Source organism: Thunnus maccoyii, chromosome 13, assembly GCF_910596095.1.
Source record: "Thunnus maccoyii chromosome 13, fThuMac1.1, whole genome shotgun sequence".
Classification (NCBI taxonomy): domain Eukaryota; kingdom Metazoa; phylum Chordata; class Actinopteri; order Scombriformes; family Scombridae; genus Thunnus; species Thunnus maccoyii.
Window position 1 is genome coordinate 32,318,276 of NC_056545.1, and position 18,117 is coordinate 32,336,392.

General features: G+C 40.3%; 1 protein-coding gene across 1 annotated transcript in view; it reads right to left on the bottom strand.

Annotated features, from left to right (window-relative positions):
* riox2 (ribosomal oxygenase 2) overlaps window positions 1–5,139 on the bottom strand; it is a 28,628-nt gene extending 23,489 nt beyond the window's left edge. Inside the window, exon 1 of the mRNA XM_042431323.1 lies at window positions 5,037–5,139. The gene's annotated coding sequence lies outside the window, so the exon portion shown is untranslated. The remainder of the gene's footprint in view (window positions 1–5,036) is intronic.
* Window positions 5,140–18,117: the final 12,978 nt, after the last annotated feature.

Genomic DNA, 18,117 nt, shown 5'->3' on the forward strand with positions numbered 1-18,117 from the left:
AGTATTTTTAATTAGTGTATAATCACCTGTTATCATCAAAAAGCTCTTGCACACCTGTGTAGTCTTTGTGACAGGTGAGGTGATGGAGTAGCCATGTACTAAAAAGAGGAAAGGACACCCGCACACTGTCCTCAATTGCTCAATAAAGATACTGAGGGGGTAGAACTCAGCAGCCGCACATTTCTTTGTTCTCTATTTCTCTTTTTAGCATCTTCAGGTTAGACTAACCCAATGTTGCTATCTTTAGAGCTGTCCACCTTTACTTTTACAGCACTTGGGGAAATAACAGATGTGACTTTTCTTCTTGAGAAGTTGCAGCATTTATTAACTGACACACTGTAGTCTGTACTGTATATTTACTGTCAGACTGACAACTTACTGCTAACCTTTTCTTCTGCTCCGCTCGCATTCACCGTCACATCTCTGCTGCTCGCTCTTTCCCACTCACTATGCAAATATATTACACAATGCCCTATTCCTTCACGGAACAATACTACCAAGAGTTTCCCAGGCAAAAACACAGAGTTTGACTCAGACGTTTCAGAAACTGGCAGGGGTTGTCGTTGTTATAATTATAGGAGAAACACTGATTCAGTAAATGGTCAGTACGTCCAGTAAACATTGAGTACAGCTAGACCTAGCGGTCTCCATTAGGTTGGGCGAATTCAAAGTTATGAAAACAACGGGGGTGTTTTGAATACACCCTCGTTTTCACTGGTAATTTGTCACTCTGTCCCTCCCACCGCAGGAAATAATGGATTCATCCTGGAAGACTACTGATGTAGTACTTTTCTCCGGTGATTATTCAACCAATGAGAATTTTGGTCGGACTAGAGCACATCGACCAACTAATCGGCCAGTCGACCAGGGGTCCGTTTCACAAAGCAGGTTCAACAAACTCTGAGTCTAATCCTGAACTCTGAGTTGATGTACTCTGAGATAAGAAACTCTGAGTTTCCGGTTCCAGAACAGCTGATTTGAGACAGTTTAATCAACTCGGAGTAGTTTCACCTGGAGTTAAGCGCGTGCACCACAACTATAAAAAGCCAGCGTCAATGGAGCCCCTATTCAACGAGTCACCATGGCAACGGGGAAGAGGAGGGCTGCGTTTTTCACCCCACTAGAGCTAGAAATCTTAATTCGCTCATACGGCGAGTTTGAGCATGTTTTCAGAAAGAAGTGCAACACAAAAAGTAAAACCTTGACATAATCTCATGGGGGTACCTCATTTTGATCATGTTTTACATTGTAAAGTAAATATTAAGTGGCTGTTTGACTGTGCAGCTGTTTTATCCCCAACATAATGCTGGTTTCACACACATAAATGTCTTCTCATCTACATCATGTTCTGTTAAATAATTAAGCCTATTTAAACTAACACAGACTAACACAACTACTCAGCCAACAGAAAGAAGGCAGATGCCCGTAAAACGGGTTGTGGCCGAGCACCGCCACCTCTAACGGAGGCAGAGGAGCTGGCCCTAAGCCAGAATTTAGGAAGGCCAGTGGCTGGCTCCGACATTGTACAAAAAACTTCTGTTTGCAAAGAAACGCAGCGCAACACACAATATCTGCTGGGATGTGAGAGTATGACTATGATTGGTAATGTTGCAAATGTAAGGACGGATTAGGTTGTGTATGTAGATGATGGACTGTGATGTGAAACGGTACCGCTCAAAAAGATAATTGTCTGGAAATGCTAGAACATCTATGCGCGGTCTGATAACCATCTCTCGATGAATATTTAATTCTCTGCACAGTAATGCTGCACCTTCATCCACGGGATTGTTATCGAAAAGGACATGCCATGTTAGTGAAAAAGTCGCCACTTACTGTGCCTAATGGACTTCTAATATATTGACTCTGATTTTTTTAAATGACAGACGGCAGAACTAGGCTACGCCAAAACTCGCCTGCTGACTGAATGAATGAGGAGATCAAATGGAGTGTGTGGCTCTGAAAGAGGACGGAGACTGAGGGAAACTTGAGGTTCATTGAGAAAAACCTGGTCCCGACCAGGTTAGGCTCATAGAGTCTGTTACTACGGTAACTGACCGAGAGCTTAAGTTACCCCTCTCTCTGAAACAGGCTAGAGTTATCCCTCTTTCTCTGGTTTGAGTTACCTCCCTTTTTGAAACGGAAAATTCAGAGTTTCCCTCATTTCAGGGTTAACAGACTGAGTTTTCACTAAACCTGCTTTGTGGAACGGACCCCTGGAGACTACAGCTCTAGTGGTTTCGTTAAACTGATGATACTTTTTGTATATATCAAGATAACTGTGAGGAAGTACAAGACTATGCGACCTCACTGAATGGTTTCAAACAAAATTTTAAGTTTACAGTGGAGTCTAGACATAAAAAGGTACAATTTTTGGATATGTGGATAATGAAGAAGAATGGTTGTCTATCTACCACATTATACCAAAAAGAATGTTAAAAAATACACTATTATTAGCTATTAGCCTTAATCCTACTTCTTTTAAAAAGTCTTTACCTATTAGTCAATTCTATAGATTGAAAAGAGTATGTTCCTCAACTGATTTTATTGAGAAATCTGTAGAGATGGTAAAAAGTAAATGGACTGTACTTGTATAGCGCCTTCCGACCACTCAAAGCGCTTTTACACTACAAATCACATTCACCCATTCACACACATTCATACACTGAATGGTACAGGGGCTACCATGCAAGGTCCCAACCTGCCCATCAGAGAAATCTAATGGACTGGAGGACTGGAGGAGCCAGGGATTGAATCGCCGATCTTCCAATTAGTGGACGAGCCACAGCCGCCCTGTGGCTCAGGAGGTAGAAGTCTAGGTTTGCACAAAGAGGGTACTTGTCTGATTGTATTGAGGAGGCTTTCACATTGGCTTTAAATAAGTTTTGTTCTGATTTATTGAGAAAGAATAACAAAAAAAAAAAAAAGAGAAAAAAAATTCAGTAACATGCATTACCACATATTTGCCTAATCCACATATTATCAAGGAAATTTTTGAGAAACACTGTCACATCCTGAGTTCGAATCTTGAGTTGGCACCAATATTTAAGGATCCCCCTTTTTTCATTTAGATGGGGGAAAAACCTTAGCGATTATTTGGTTCATGCTGACTTCCAGTCCCAGAGCACTGCGGCACAGGGTCAGACGCTTTTAAGTCCACTACCAAATGGGAATTATCGTTGTGGATACTGTGCGTGGTGCAATACTACCTTTAAAACTACTTTTTCCGGTCATCCACACACAGGGAAAAAGTTCACAATCAAAAGTATGATCACTTGTGTATCTACTCATGTGGTATACTTAATACATTGTCCCTGTGGACTGGCATATGTAGGCAAAAGGTCTAGACAACTTAAACAGAGGATCACTGAACATAAAGGTTCAATCTGTAGAAATGATCAGGATTATCCCATTGCAGTTCATTTTCATGATTTCAACCACGATATTTCCACATTTCATTTCACTGGTAGAGAAAAAGTGTGCCTGCCCAAGAGAGGGGGCAGGTAACCGTGCTTAAGCAATGTGAAACCTACTGGACACATACATTACAAACTCTCACCCCTAAGGGTCTTAATGATGAACCGTTACTTAATGTGATGTTATAATATGATGGCTTTTCCCTGATGTTGCCTTTTGTTCTTATTCTCTCCATTTTCAGGCATTTTTCTTAAAGCATGTAATGTTGTAAATTTATGTAATGTAGTCTACCTTACTTACTTTTTTCTACTTTTTAGATTTTTATGTATTTCTTTATAGCGAATGATTAACTATTACTTAATGTGATGTTATAATGTAAGCCTATGTTGATGGCTTTTCCCTGATGTTGCTCTTTTCTTATTTTCTCCACTCAGGCATTTTTCTTAAACTCCTGCCTGACCTTATTGATGAGTTGATCCTCTTGACTTTGATGTAATGTCATTTATGTAATTTAGTCTACCTTACTTACTTATTTCTATATTTCCTTAGATGGTTGCTAGTGTTTATTAACTGACTCAGATTACCATTGAGCTGATAAATGTGATTTTAACATTTCCATTACATTTTAAGTATTTTCTAGATGTATATAAATTTGCATCTGATTGAGGTTACCACAAGGTGTAGCCTGTTGCCACTAATGAAATGTTTGTGATTGGCCACTGTGAACTCTGCCTTTGGTATATAACGATGTTTTTTTCAATTGTCAGCTTTGCCTGAAGAAGGTCGTTGTATATTAAAGTATATTTATTGAGCAAGTGAAGACAGTGCGCGGGTGTCCTTTCCTCTTTTTTGTATAATCACCTGAAAATAAGAATCGGTGTGAGCCTTTTATACTTATAGAGGGAGCGAGTCGAGCGGGTCCCCTTCCACAAAGCCCACCATTTTACACCGCCATGTTTCCACAGTAGCGCAGAATGAACAAACTTAACACTGGCTCTAGAGAGTGCCTTCCACATTTTTCGCTGCCACCGTAAGTTCTCCTACGCGTGGAAGGAGAAGGGCATTCAGCTGTTTGCAATCAGCAACTTCATCGCTAGGTGCCACTACACACTGCATTTTTAAGTTTGGTGGTATTCGTTTAGTTACCTTTGTTTGGTTTATTGTCTAATTCTTTCTTTACATATTTTCTCAGTATATTGAGAGCTCCAGATAACCAAAGCCAAAATCCCTATATGTTATTTTCCAATATTGTTGATTCTGATCAAGTCTGATATTTCCTCATGGTCTCAACTGTAATGATTTGCCATTTTTGGTCTGTGTATTGCTGTCAGCACATTAATATCCAGGTTCTCACCATGTTCTGGTATAAATCAACTTTCATCCAGATCCAGGTCAAATCCAGATTTCATTCTGGATTTGACCCAAATCAAGTTTGAGGGAGGAAGCACAGCTAGTGTGCTGCACGAGAAGGGAGCAGCACTGCTGGTAGTGTCAGTTCGACAGTGTGGAGCCTGAAACACATCAGCAGCTTTTACGGAAGCCCGGTTAGTTTACACTGTGTTACGTTAATGCTAAGAGTTTGGCATGGCAATGGCAGGTAACAACTCCACAAACTCACTTACCTCTCCGGTAGAGTCTCGGTTCCCCCTCTTTAATTCCACATGTCAAGCTTCGTCTTCTTCTTCTTCTTCTTCTTCTTCTTCTTCTTCCTCTTCTTCTTCTTGTAGAATTTTGGCAGTGTGGACGCTACTAGGCGTGTCACTGCCCTCCGCAGGACTAAATTTAACTGACATAATCATACTTCATGTTTTCATATGTAACCCTGAATCATGCAGAAACTGTAAAATTGCTTTTGTGATCAGATGGTGGTTCTCATTTTGGCCAAATAAAGACTTACTAGAAAATGACAAAACTCCTGGGTCTGACAATTTCTTATAAAAATGTTTCCTTTCAGTATTTTATTTGCTACATTCCAGCAAAACTTGCTTGACTGTTTCAGAAACGTTCACACTCACATAATCCAGTAGGATGTTTTCCTATAATGTGCAAGTACTGATTTAACCTGCTGTGTCTGAGCCTCAATCTGCAAATTTTAACAGAATCTCTTCGGGTTCCAGAACAATAACTGGCTTTTTTAATCTGAGGATGAAGAGAAAAATAGTGCCTTCCTTTGGTCTCCTTTTCCCATAATCCCTGCCATTCTATGTCAACACTCTCCTTGATTTTTCTTCTAAGTTCCACTTTTCCCAAGGATATATTACATCTATTTCTCCTTTCTTTAGGATTGTCTTAGCTCTTTACATACTTTGCTTTTATATGCCTCTTGAGTATTTCACAACAATCATATCAGTAGGCATAGATTATTGTTTATAATCAGTTTATGTCAGTGGAAAGGTCACATTGTGTTGATTATAACACAATTTTATATTCCACAATTCCTCAACATGTAGATGGATATACGAAATTTCTTCAAAAAGGCGGCAGCTCTGCAGAAGGCCAGTCAGGTGAGAGGATTTTGCCAGTTCAGACAAATACAAAACTAAAGTGGTTGATCATTCATTAGGCCTTGAGCTCTTGTAAATCTGAGTTAAATAAAATAACGTGTTACTGAAAACAGGCGAGGAGAGGGAGAGGAGGAACATGGAGGAGACTGACAGGACTGAAGGAGCAGGTCTGATGGAGGTTAGTGATCAAGAAGAAAGCGAGTGGGAGTTGTTTAAGCTTTCAGTTAAAATTAATACTGAATTTTATGACATAAGCCTATTACTCATACAAGCCATAAACTAGCCTAAATGATTTTATGACATTTTTAGTTTTAGAGGTTCACACATCAGTCTGTGTATGAATAACATACTTAGGACCTGCAATATATCTAAGAGAGAGGAGATAGCATTCCTTGACTTCAATACCTTTGCTTGATCTGTGCCTGTTGTAAGTGGATGGATAGCATTTAAGTCATATTAGATCTGTGCCTATTACAAACTATGAAAAGACAGATCTATTGTGTTGATTTTACACTTATTGCTACTCTAAAAATTCATGACAAACAGACATTTTGGAGCCATTAAAAAAAAAAAAAAAAAATCTTCCTCCCAGCCCCCCGGTAAAGGCTTAGCCCCCCTAACCATAAATCTCTAGTGATGCCCATGGGTCAAGATAAAAAAAAATAAAAATAAAAACAAAGTCATACCCCAGCCATCCCCCTCCCTCTAATAAATAACTAACAGTCTCTTAGGTTGCATTTTTCTTCCTATCTTCATTCAAGAGCAGTCTTTCAATTAGAGAGCATTTCTTTGATTTCACTTTTAGATTTTGTGCCAGCCTGAGAAAAGTACAATTGTGGGTCCCAAAAGAAGTAAAACTACAACTGTGGGTCTGTGTAATGCTTGTCACTTCAGTTTTACATATAAAAAGTTCAAGCGACCATCTCGCCATTCTCACATGGGCTTAACTATAGAAACATTTATGATGGAGGTGACATCATTTTCTCCTCCGGCACACTGGTAGGCGTGCGCTGTGCCCTGTGGCTACTACAATACTGTATGCAGCTATTATAGTAAAAAGTACAGGTTCTGGTGTATAAATCAACTATCCTTTCATTCCAAAAGTCGTAAAGAAAGTAAGGGATGTACATTTAATAAAGCCCTGGAGGGCGGGAGTGAATAAACCTGGTTAAAGAGTACCCACCTGTACGGGATGCTCTAAAAAGGAGGCAGGGATCATTTCATTCATCAACACTACACGTGGCCTTCTATTGGTTAGGGGATTTTGACAGGGTTGTTCATGGATTTATAATAAGAGCTGGAATGGGCACCACCGCTCAGCCTTGACTTTACATCACAATGTAAAGTCTATGGGCCTAGCGGGAACTTGCAGGCGGGGCCAGCGAGGGAAACACTACTGCGCATATTCAATGGGCCGCACAACATGGAAACAAACCTGGAGGCTAGAAACTTTTTTTGGCGTATGCGCCAGCCAAGCAATTCCTATAGTACTGAATGGGCGCCATTTTTAGTCCAGTATCCAGCTCTTATAATACATCCATGGGGTTATTGCACAAAAAATCCGAGAGCAGAGCAGATATCTGAGAGCAGAAGTTCCATGAGCACACAGAAGCAGCCTGTGTGCGAGGAGAAGAGCTGAAGCTGGAGCTCAGGAAATCTGTGCAAGTGACAATATATCTGAATGCAAGCACACAGTTTTGAGGGACAATATTACAAAATTTGAAAGTGAAATCAATAAATCATGCTCTTAAATTGATATACCACACTCTTGAATAAAGATAGGAAAAAAGCTCCATACAGTGTAGTTTGCCTGTTTGTTGGTAATAAGGTCATTTTGAAATAAAATCACATCAGATTTATTATGTGCGGCAGAAGTAATCACTTCCCTGAAACATCCAGATTTTTGCTCAGTTTTATGGTCATACTTTACCCTGTAATAATAGAATAGGTACCCAGTAGTTAAATAATAACTACAGTGTAAGTTCTGATTCTTCCCAAATGACCATATATTGCTCAGGAGGTTGTACATACCCTATAATAATAGAATAGCTACCCAGTAGTTAAAAAATAACTACAGTATGAGCAATGGTGGGGACACTCTGGAGGCAGTTATCCACATAAAAACATTTCTTGACTGAGAGTCTTACCTCCTCATCTGGCTGACTGTTATCGGTGACGTGGCGCTGTAAAGCAAATGTGGCACAGCAAGGGCTACACATTGTTCCAAATGGTAGCACCTGCCACTCATATACTGCAGGAGGCTCCTCTTTACTGAACAAATTTGGCATATCTATAATTGGCATATCTAGCCATTGTTGGCTCCATGCCTGACGTCCGGTGAGTCCATCACAGCAGGAATACGCTTCAGTGCTATCTGATGTGGTTGGCCAAACTTGTCATTCAGGGCATCCATTGTGTCTGAGAAGGGCACTGGAAAGTTGAGGTAAGTGTCTGCTATTAACTTGGCCTCTTCTAGTTGCAGGTGATCAACCAACCTTTGGTATTTAGACAGCTCAGTTGCATCATGTGGTAAGAGGTTCTCCAGAGAGATCTTGAGCCACACAAACTCACCTGGCTCCCGACTTGAGAAGTTGGGGATTGTTGGGTGTGGCCCATGGTAACTTGGCTTGGAGATGGAGTTCTTGCGCTTGGGCAGTCTGGGGGGCAGGGACTGTGCCCCTGACGTGCCTGGATGCTGCAGTGAGGGCGCTGGTGAAACAGCCGAAATTGTGAAATGTACCTTTAAGACTTACTGTTTTGCCTAGATACGAGGGAAGCAATGCCATCAGACAACACCTTGTATTGTTTGAGTTAGTTGAGTGGCGCGCAAGCTGTGAATGGACCCATGTTGTTAAGCTCCTGTTTACTTTTTGCCCCTCAACATGTGGCTTCTGTTTTGTTCATATATGATAAAATAGTAGTCGTGCAACCATGCTTGCTAAGGTTGATGTGAATGTTAGTAATAAACGACGAGCACTGTGGAAACCCCAGTATCGGCATGGCTGTGAGTTTTTGACTCGTCTTGGACCATGGACCAAAACTGTTGAACTGGGTTCAAACAAGGCTCACTCCTATGACCACCATAAGCTGTAGGATACTTGAGCTCAGCTGGAGGACAACTGTGTGGCTATGGTGGAAGATGAACTGGCTTGAACCAGGGAGGTGGACCCCATAGCCTTGTAGCTGGAGGGGCATCATATCCTGAGTGTTGAACTTGTGGTCTCCTATTACGGTGATGTGGCATTGAGGGGGCCATCCTGTCATCACCTTCCTGGTGAGTACTCTATACTTCCTCTTTGTATCTCTGACTGATGTAGTCTAGATGATCCACGTCATAATATGCATAGCATGCAGGGGGACAAATGTGTCATCTGCAGTGTGCACCACAAGCGTCATACTCTGGAAATGGTTCCATCTCTGATGTAAACCCAGTGAGCTCCGGCTCAAAGGACGATCAAATGTAGTGGAGTTAATGATTAAGTGATCAGCCTGGGCACTAGTTCAGTGTTTGTCACTATGTTCACCCTGGTGTTCCCACCAGAACACCACATTTCCAGAATATGGATAAATAAAGGGCTGAGAGAGGTAGATATGCTGTTAATTTCCTTTCTTTACTTCTCCCTTCACAGTCATATATACAGGTATTCCAGTGCACATGCAGTAACAGCTGGATATTATGATTTTCTATAAAAAAAGAAAAACAAATATACAACTGAATGAACATACATATACATGTTTTACCCATATCCAGTAATATGCATAATATTTCAAACCTAATATACACTAAACAATCTTACAAACACAGGAAGTAATCAAATGGCTACAATTACATTTCTCTCTCTCCTTTGCACTATCAAAGAAACAAAAACAAGCCCAAAACAATCATTACACAGGTTTTCAGACATGTTATCACTGGGTAAAGTTACTGCTAATGTTCAAATAACACTTCCTGTTATGACTCATGTTAAATCCTCCCGCTGACGAACTGGCATGATGCTTGTATTGTGAAAACCTACAGGCATGCTACCTCCTGTCACCAAGTTAGCATAGCATCAACATCAGTACAGGTAACAACACTTGAAACTAACCACTGTGTATCTTGACTCAATCATAAAACACTCTTAGCAGCACTAGCAACAGGTAGTAAATGTATAAACATATTTTGAACTTGACATGACATATTTTGATCCAATGTGCTGAGTCAGGCGTAAACTAGCGGACATAAAACCGGCTATTATTAGCATAATGATCAAATGGCAAGCAACTAAGCTCTGGCTTGTCCTCGACAATGGCTAACAGATGTTATCTACAGCTGCATCAACACAAGGAAATTCAAACCCAAGTAATGCAGCAGATAAATACTCACTCTTTCATTTACGCACAGATCACTGGTACACTCAAAAAATAAATCATTACATGAACGTTATTTAATCTTGCCACCTATATTCCATCTAAACAAATCAAGTAAAATCAGTCTATCTTTATTATGTTATTTGAACACCACATAGAACACCACAGTAGGTGGACTGTCATGTTAACATTTACATTCAATTCATTTGCCTTTAATTGTATTAAAATGTTTGGACTTAGTTAGTCTAATCAAATCAATTTAAGTTTGGTTAACATTGGTCAAAAACTTTAGTCCAACAATATTCATCCTTGTTGTATGAACTGGTAGAGGTTTTGTCTGTTACACTAATGTCAATATTGTTGTTTTGATTAGTGTTTTCATCGCTAGTGTAACCATTCATTTTAATTAAATTACCAAAGGTCCATTGACATACATAAAAAAGGACAACATGCAAAACTATTTTATATTTTATTCAATATTTGGGTTCAACACACAACTGCCTAGATCCCTGTTATCCCCAGCTTTCTCCCCTTTAACCATCTCATGCTTCCCTTCCCTGCCCTTCCCTTCCCTTCTCTTCCCTCCCCTCCCCTTCCCTTCCCTTCCCTTCCCAGACATTGGAGCCTACAAAATATTCTTGGCCCATAATAAAAACAAAGTATTTAGTATGTATTTATCCTATTTAATATTTGAAGAGAAAGCATTTATTGTGTTCATGTGCGAATTTTACTGTTCCACTCACAGAAATGATTTTTGAAAACAAGTATGTGTATAACTGTTCTAGCCACAATTGTCCATGTAGTAAAATCAGTGTGGATGTGTGTGTTCAAAAACACTACTCTGTGTCTGCTCCACCCACACACAAACATAGAAGACTTTTCAACCTATGAGACAACAGTCTTGGTCTCAGTCCATTGAGCAGTAGTCACAATAGTCCTTTTGAACATTTTTGAACATTCTTCTAATTTTGAAATTTCAAAGTTAAACCCAACAAAATCTGCATTGCAGGGATATGGACAAATACCAGGCTTCTATCAGTCCTCTTCAAGCTTATTCACACCAAAAGCTTATTTTTTAGGAACTGTGCCTTGGACGTACCTCTGCCCATCCAGATTTAGAAGAATCTTCTGCAGGACTTCAAAAGTGCATTTGACCTCTGGTGGGTAGCTTGGGTTCAAAGAGTATATCAATCCAAATAACAAAGCACAAGCAATGACAATGTTCCCCAAACCACTGAAGACCTCCACACCTTCCGATCAGGACACCAATGTCGTCTGGGTCATCTCCAGGATCCACACCCTTCCTCTGTATGACGTACACCCCCATCACAGTTTGCTCCATGGAAGTGTTGGCCTCAGTGTCTGTGTTCTATGGAGTAAAATGTGACAATACATTTTCTGAGTCTAGACAAAGTATGGCAGGAGACTGGAGGCAAGGCAAGACAAAGTTAAATATGCTGATATCTGATCATAAAATTGTCAATTGTAAAAACATTTACAATTTTATGAAGAAAAGAAGTGCAAATTCAAGTCGCACAGTTGGAGATGTACGAGTGAAATCTAAGGTTGGACATCCTAGTGAGCACTGAAAGAATTCATTGGAAAACTAGGAAAGGAAGTAACACATAGACCAGCAATCACTTAAAAAGAGCTACAGACTTCAGCTGCTATGAGAAAATATGGATTAGACAGCCACATCAAGAACACTGCATAAAACTGGCCTGCCATTACCAAAGAACTACGTCAAAGCCCACCACCAGTCTCAAAGAACTAGATGGGCCAGCTAAGATGTTGGACAGTTTTTTCTTTATGTATAGTTTGTATCTTTAAACTATTGTGAGATGTCAATTGATCAAAATTTGTAAGAGACAAAAATATGGGGAGCAGCAGGTGTCATGGAGAAAAAAAAACTTATTTGTGTGCACAAATTAAAAAATTGTGCTTAAAAAATTGGTAATTAATGCTCTCAAATTAACAGAACATAGCATTAAATAATAGATGACATTTATGTTTTAGGGATGTAAAATATTTTTTACTCGACAGGCAAACAGACTCAAGGCAGTGTATGGTGTCACACATCTGTCCAAAAACAAAAACAAAACTGCATTTAATCTAAATAGCTCATTTAGATCACATTGTCCATGGTTGCACAATTGTCACTGTTTATTTTGCATGGCATAAGGTAACACAGTGGTATATATATATATATATATATATAGCTGCGATACTGCATTGTTTGCTCTTTTATATATATATATATATATATATATATATATATATGTGCAATGCAATAGCCAATGTACCTAATGTATGTAACTCACCACATATTCCTTCACAAGTTTGTCATGGTCTTTGTTCAGGTAGGTGCACAAGGACTTGAGGATGCATGCTTGTCTTGTGTCATCCTGAGGGAACACATTTTGACAATATTCAGCATTTTACACAGCAGTTTGCAAAAAGAGCTCTGCAGTCTTGATAACAAACTGTAAGTTTTGAGCATGGTTATATGAGAGAATATTGAATAGTAGGTTATCATTTGATGTATTTCTTGTATATATCATATATGTTACAAATGTTATTAAGTTCAGTTTAGTTTGTGTTCCATACCTGTTCCAAATTCCTCTGTGTTGTGTCTATTATAAACTTAGTTCTTTGCTGTGTAGAATGAGACAGTTGAGTGTTTAACAGTTAGTTTATTCTGTTGTACTTTAGTCTAAGCCTGTGGTAAAACAAATCATAGTTATGCAGATTTCTATGTGTTAATCTGATAAGCCTTTAGATGATAGTGTTGTTTGTTCTTAATTTAATATGGAAGCAATGTTATTTTGTGATGCTACTTGGTGCATTTTTGTGTGTTGTCATACATAGTTGTGAAGAAAGACTGTTCTTAGGTTAGTTGAACTCTTGACTTTTGTTTCTATCTGATGGGTGTTTGCTGACCTGTAAGTTTGGTAAACAGATGTTTCAAATTCTGTACAGCAGTATTTAAGGGACTGGCTGAGTGCCACCTTTTCAGACAAAGAAAAGATAGCTAGGTGATTTGTATCTTTGTCTCCAGAAATATGATGCATTATACTTTTGATTGTATTATTTCATTACATTATTTCATAACCTGACAATGCTTTCTTTGTGTGTATATTGAGTGATCAAGCAATTTTCCGCTACATTTTAGGGGCTCGTTCCGGTAGAGGCTAACCTGCCGACCTTTTCTCGTAAGGCTGACTGACTCCTTGATCGCGACAGTCCCAGGAGACTGAGGAACCTCAACGCCCATGTAAGAAAGGGTTTTTTCAGGATGACCTGATTTTGTGGAAATTGTATTTGTTCATTGCTTTCAAATTCTAAATTAGTTGGTTTTGAATATGCATTGCTGGTTGTTGAAGTAATGGAGTCATAAAGTTGATTTTTGGGGTTAGAGTCCCCTGTGTAAAGTGCACAGTAAAAAGGCAGGGTTAGAGTATAATGCCAGGGTCCCTTTCAAGGTTGGAGTCTTTGATAAAAGCTATAAGGGTTGGAGTCCTGGGCTAAAAGTACGAGGTAAGATCAGGAACAACAAATGTAAGCCTGCATATAATACAAGGCGAGATCAGATCAGATACATCAAATGTAGGATAAAGTCCCTGCATGTTTCAAAGGCAGACAGCACAAGCCTCAAACAACAGACCTCTTTCTTCAGCTCCCAGGAATGCTGGCCAATAAAGTGAAAGTCACAAAGTCCTCAATGATCAGACAATCTAAACAACCTCCTGCAAACAGAAAGGATCAGATAAGGAACCCCCATCTCCTGTGTGGTCACCAAACCAGACCACTGACCCAAACCATCTTTGATCCTTCAAGCTACAAGAGCCAGCAAGATATGATAGACCTGATGTCAACTCCAATATTGGATCCTCCATCTGCTGCTGCAGAGGAAGGAGCATCTGGAGCTGCTTTTGGAGACACATTTCTTGGCCCAATGATAGAATGCCCTAATGGAGCTGGGAGTGCACAACATGTTTATAGACCATGGGAAATAACAGAACTACAGGCTATCATTGATAAACTTCCAGACCCTAAGAATAATGGGAAAGTGTTTGCAGAAGCTTTGGTAAAGATGGTAACACAGCGTAAACCCACTGCAGCTGAACTGGAGCACATTTGTACCACTAAAATGGGTCTGGCCTGGGAAGAAGTTAAGCCTGCTAACTGGGATCCAGCTGCTCCATGGACCGTTGCAAATGACTCCCCTTATCAAACGCAGCTGACAGCTTTGTGTCAAGCATTAGTGACATGATTTAAACCAGTTATAAATATGACAACTGTAAATACATGTGTGCAAAAACCAGGAGAAACATTTGATGATTATTTTTTCAGAAAGCTCCAAGTTTTCAACACACAGCAAAAATGAACAACCTGCTAATACCATTGATGATACTGTGTGGGAAAAAGAGTTCCATCCACCACAAACTGGTGGATGGTCTGTGTCCGGAAGTGAAAGTTATTTTTGTCAGACACTGTGTGGCATGGAAAACTGCCAGACTGAATGACATTAAAAGATATTGCATACATGCTGAGACTGTTCTTCAGTATGAAAGAAACCAGCAAATGAAGAAATCTAAAGCAACGGCTGAGAAACTGCAGATGGTTCAGATGGCCTATTATGCTCCATCTGTAAGAAGCAGAAATAGAGGTCATGGATGAGGGAGAGGTAGAGGCTTCTCCTTTAAAAATACGGAAGGAAGCAAGGCTTGGGCTGTTGGAAGTGTGACCAAATGAGCCACTGGGCCAGAGAATGCCCTGCCACAATGCCAGAGGAATGGGATAGTGGGCAAAGAGCAGCACGCTCACCACCTGGCAATGTGTCGGTGAACAGACCATTTGGAAGAAAGAATCAACCATCACAGAGATCATGACCATCCATGCAAGTCTCAAATCCTTCCACTACTTGGAAGGAGGAAAGTGAAAAACCTCAAATAAGTGATTCCAAAAACTCTGATCTGTTTTACCTTTCTCTTTGCTTCAAGGCCAAAGAACTTCCAATCTTTTAAATCACAGTCCATGACACCACCTATGAAATGCTGGCTGACACGGGAGCTACTGAATCAACTCTAAGATCAGCAACAGACGCTTCCCAGATGTCTCAAAAAACTAAGACTTGCATTGGAGTCTCAGGAACACCTATAACATCCAAAGTGACTAAACTATGTCTAGTAGAGTGCAAGGAATTTGTTGTTTCAAAAATATATCATTCATTTGTCATTGTCCCAGAGTGTGCTGTAAATTTGGCAGGAAGAGACTTGTTATATGCTCTGGGCATAACTATTGAGTGCACATAAAAAGGCTTAGTGTTGAAAAAATTTGATCTTGGTGACAAATCTTTGACTCTCATGGTGCCACTCTCCAGCTGTTGAGTATTGTTGGAGCATTAATCCTTCTTCAGTTGTGCAGGAATTGCATGATTTTGTTGAGACTCAGTGATGAAATGTTTTTAAAACATGATTTATGCACCTATAGGTGTGTGTCACATGCAACATATGAAGGTGTAGATGAACAGCTTGAGGAAGAGTGGGAAAGACAACCAGAAGAGGAAAGGTTACATGGTAATGGTATTGTGGTCACAGAGGATTTTGTTGTTTTGCTTATTGATCTAAATGAGATGTAGAGGAAAGTATTTTTGAAGATTGGCCTCCCTCATATTGTTCTGGCTAGCTCACTAGCGCCTTCAGATTATGATGTAGGGATGGCAGTACAAGGCATGGATGTGTCCTGCTTTGACACCAATTTAGCTACAGGCCAGAAGGTGAACTGCGGGAAGGGAGTCATCCATCCTTTCCACTGTACATTTAGTGTCCATAGGACAATTCAATTGGCAGATCAGTTTCCCACTGTGGTCCATAATTTTGTAATGAACATTTTGGAGTCTAAATACACCCACCCAGCTTTGGAAGGGGTTCCCAAGCAATTGAGGGCAACCCATAAATACGATGTGGGTCTGACAGCCGCAGGGTCGAGTGGAGGTGTGTGGGGGTGTGGGTGTTTTTGTTTGTGCTCTGGAACGTAACCGCTGTGAAACAATCAGAAAATAACATTTTATTGATCTGATTCACCAGCAATCTTGCTACCAGCTCTTCCTCTCTTCATTCACTCTCTGGCTCGCTCGACCACTGCTGCTCTCTCTCTCACTCCCTCTTTCTCGCTGGTGCCCTCTCTCTCTCTCCTTCTCTCGTCTTTTTTAAAATGAGTTGGGAAGCTGACAGCAAAGTCTAACTTTACTTTTAATGTTATCAAACAAAGAGAAGTCCTCCCCTCACTTAATAATGTCTTAGTCTTCCCTCATGGCAGAGTTTGCAGCTCTGATCAGTCTGATCTCCGGCTGTGATTGGCCACCGCAGCCTTCAGCTGCAGTGACGTCGAGTTGCGTTTATCCAATCAGCCAAAAGAACCGCAGCCGAAATGCACTACCCCCATTCAAATGAATGGGAGAACTGGTGTTTTTGCTGCACCGTCTGATTTGGTCTTAATACAGCCTAAGGATGCCACCCCATTAGTTGTGGTTCCTAAGTCAGATTACAGGCCTAATAAACAGCAATATCCTCTGATGCCTGATGCAAAAGAGAGTATGACCCTCATTATTGAGCAACTCTTGAAGGATGGAATTATTGTTTCAGCTCCAACTTCTCCATATAATACTACACTTATCCCAGTAAAGAAAACTGATGGCAAATCCTGGCGACCTGTTCATGATCTGTGTGCTGTGAACAAGGCTGTGTTTGCTTGCGCAGCAGTTGTATCCAACCCAGCTACGATCTTGTTCTCTGTGCCTGGCAATGCAAAATGGTTTACTGTGATAGATTTGGCAAATGCTTTCTCTAGCATCCCAGTTGATCTGGCTTCACAATATTGGTTTGCTTTTACTTTTAAAGGTAAAAAATACACTTGGACCAAGGCTTTTAAGAGTCACCAATAGTTTATTCAGCTGCATTGCAGGAAAACTTGGCAGGTTTTGTATTTCCCTAAGGAAGCACTTTGATTCAGTATGTGGATGATTTGCTTGTGTGCTCCACTTCTGATGAAAACTGCATTGCAGATACAAATGCCCTCCTAAAATATTTAGCTTTGCAGGGACATAAAGCATCGCTAGTAAAACTCCAGCTGGTAAAACAAGTGCACTATTTAAGGCATGAGATCTCACAAAATAAAAGAACAATTGGCAAAGACAGAATTCAAGCGGTGCTGTCAATGCCTAAACCATACAAAAACAGGTCTTGTCTTTTTTAGGATATACAGGCTACTGTAGACAGTGGATCTGTTAAGCTACCGACTCTTTTGTGAAACTAAAGGAGGCTTTGGTTTCTGCTCCAGCCTTAGGCATTCCTGATTTGTCAAGGGATTTCACCTTGGCAGTTGATGAGAAAAAAGGGTTTTATAGTGCTGCTTTGCTTCAGAAACTGATAAACTTAAAGCGGTTGCTTACCATTCTCAAAGACTTCCGCCTGTTGTAAGAGGGCTTCCTCCTTGTTTGAGAACAGTAGCTGCGGCTACAGCGGCTGTGACAGCTTCTTCTTCTTTAGTAGCTTAAAGACCTTTGACTGTTTTGGTTCCACATGCTGTGGCTGCTATTCTTTTTCAGGCCAAGACGGCACACTTCACCCCAGCTTCCGCCCTCCATTATTACAACATTTTGAGTCTTTTGCATGTCACCTTGCGAAGGTGTAACATCTTGAATCCAGCCACCCTTCTTCCTATTGAGGAGGATGAAGAAGCTCATGACTGTCTGGCAATTATTGCTGAAACAGTAACTCCTAGACAAGCTCTTTCTGCTGAATCTCTCTCTAATCCTGATTTGATTTATTATGAGGATGGATCAGCT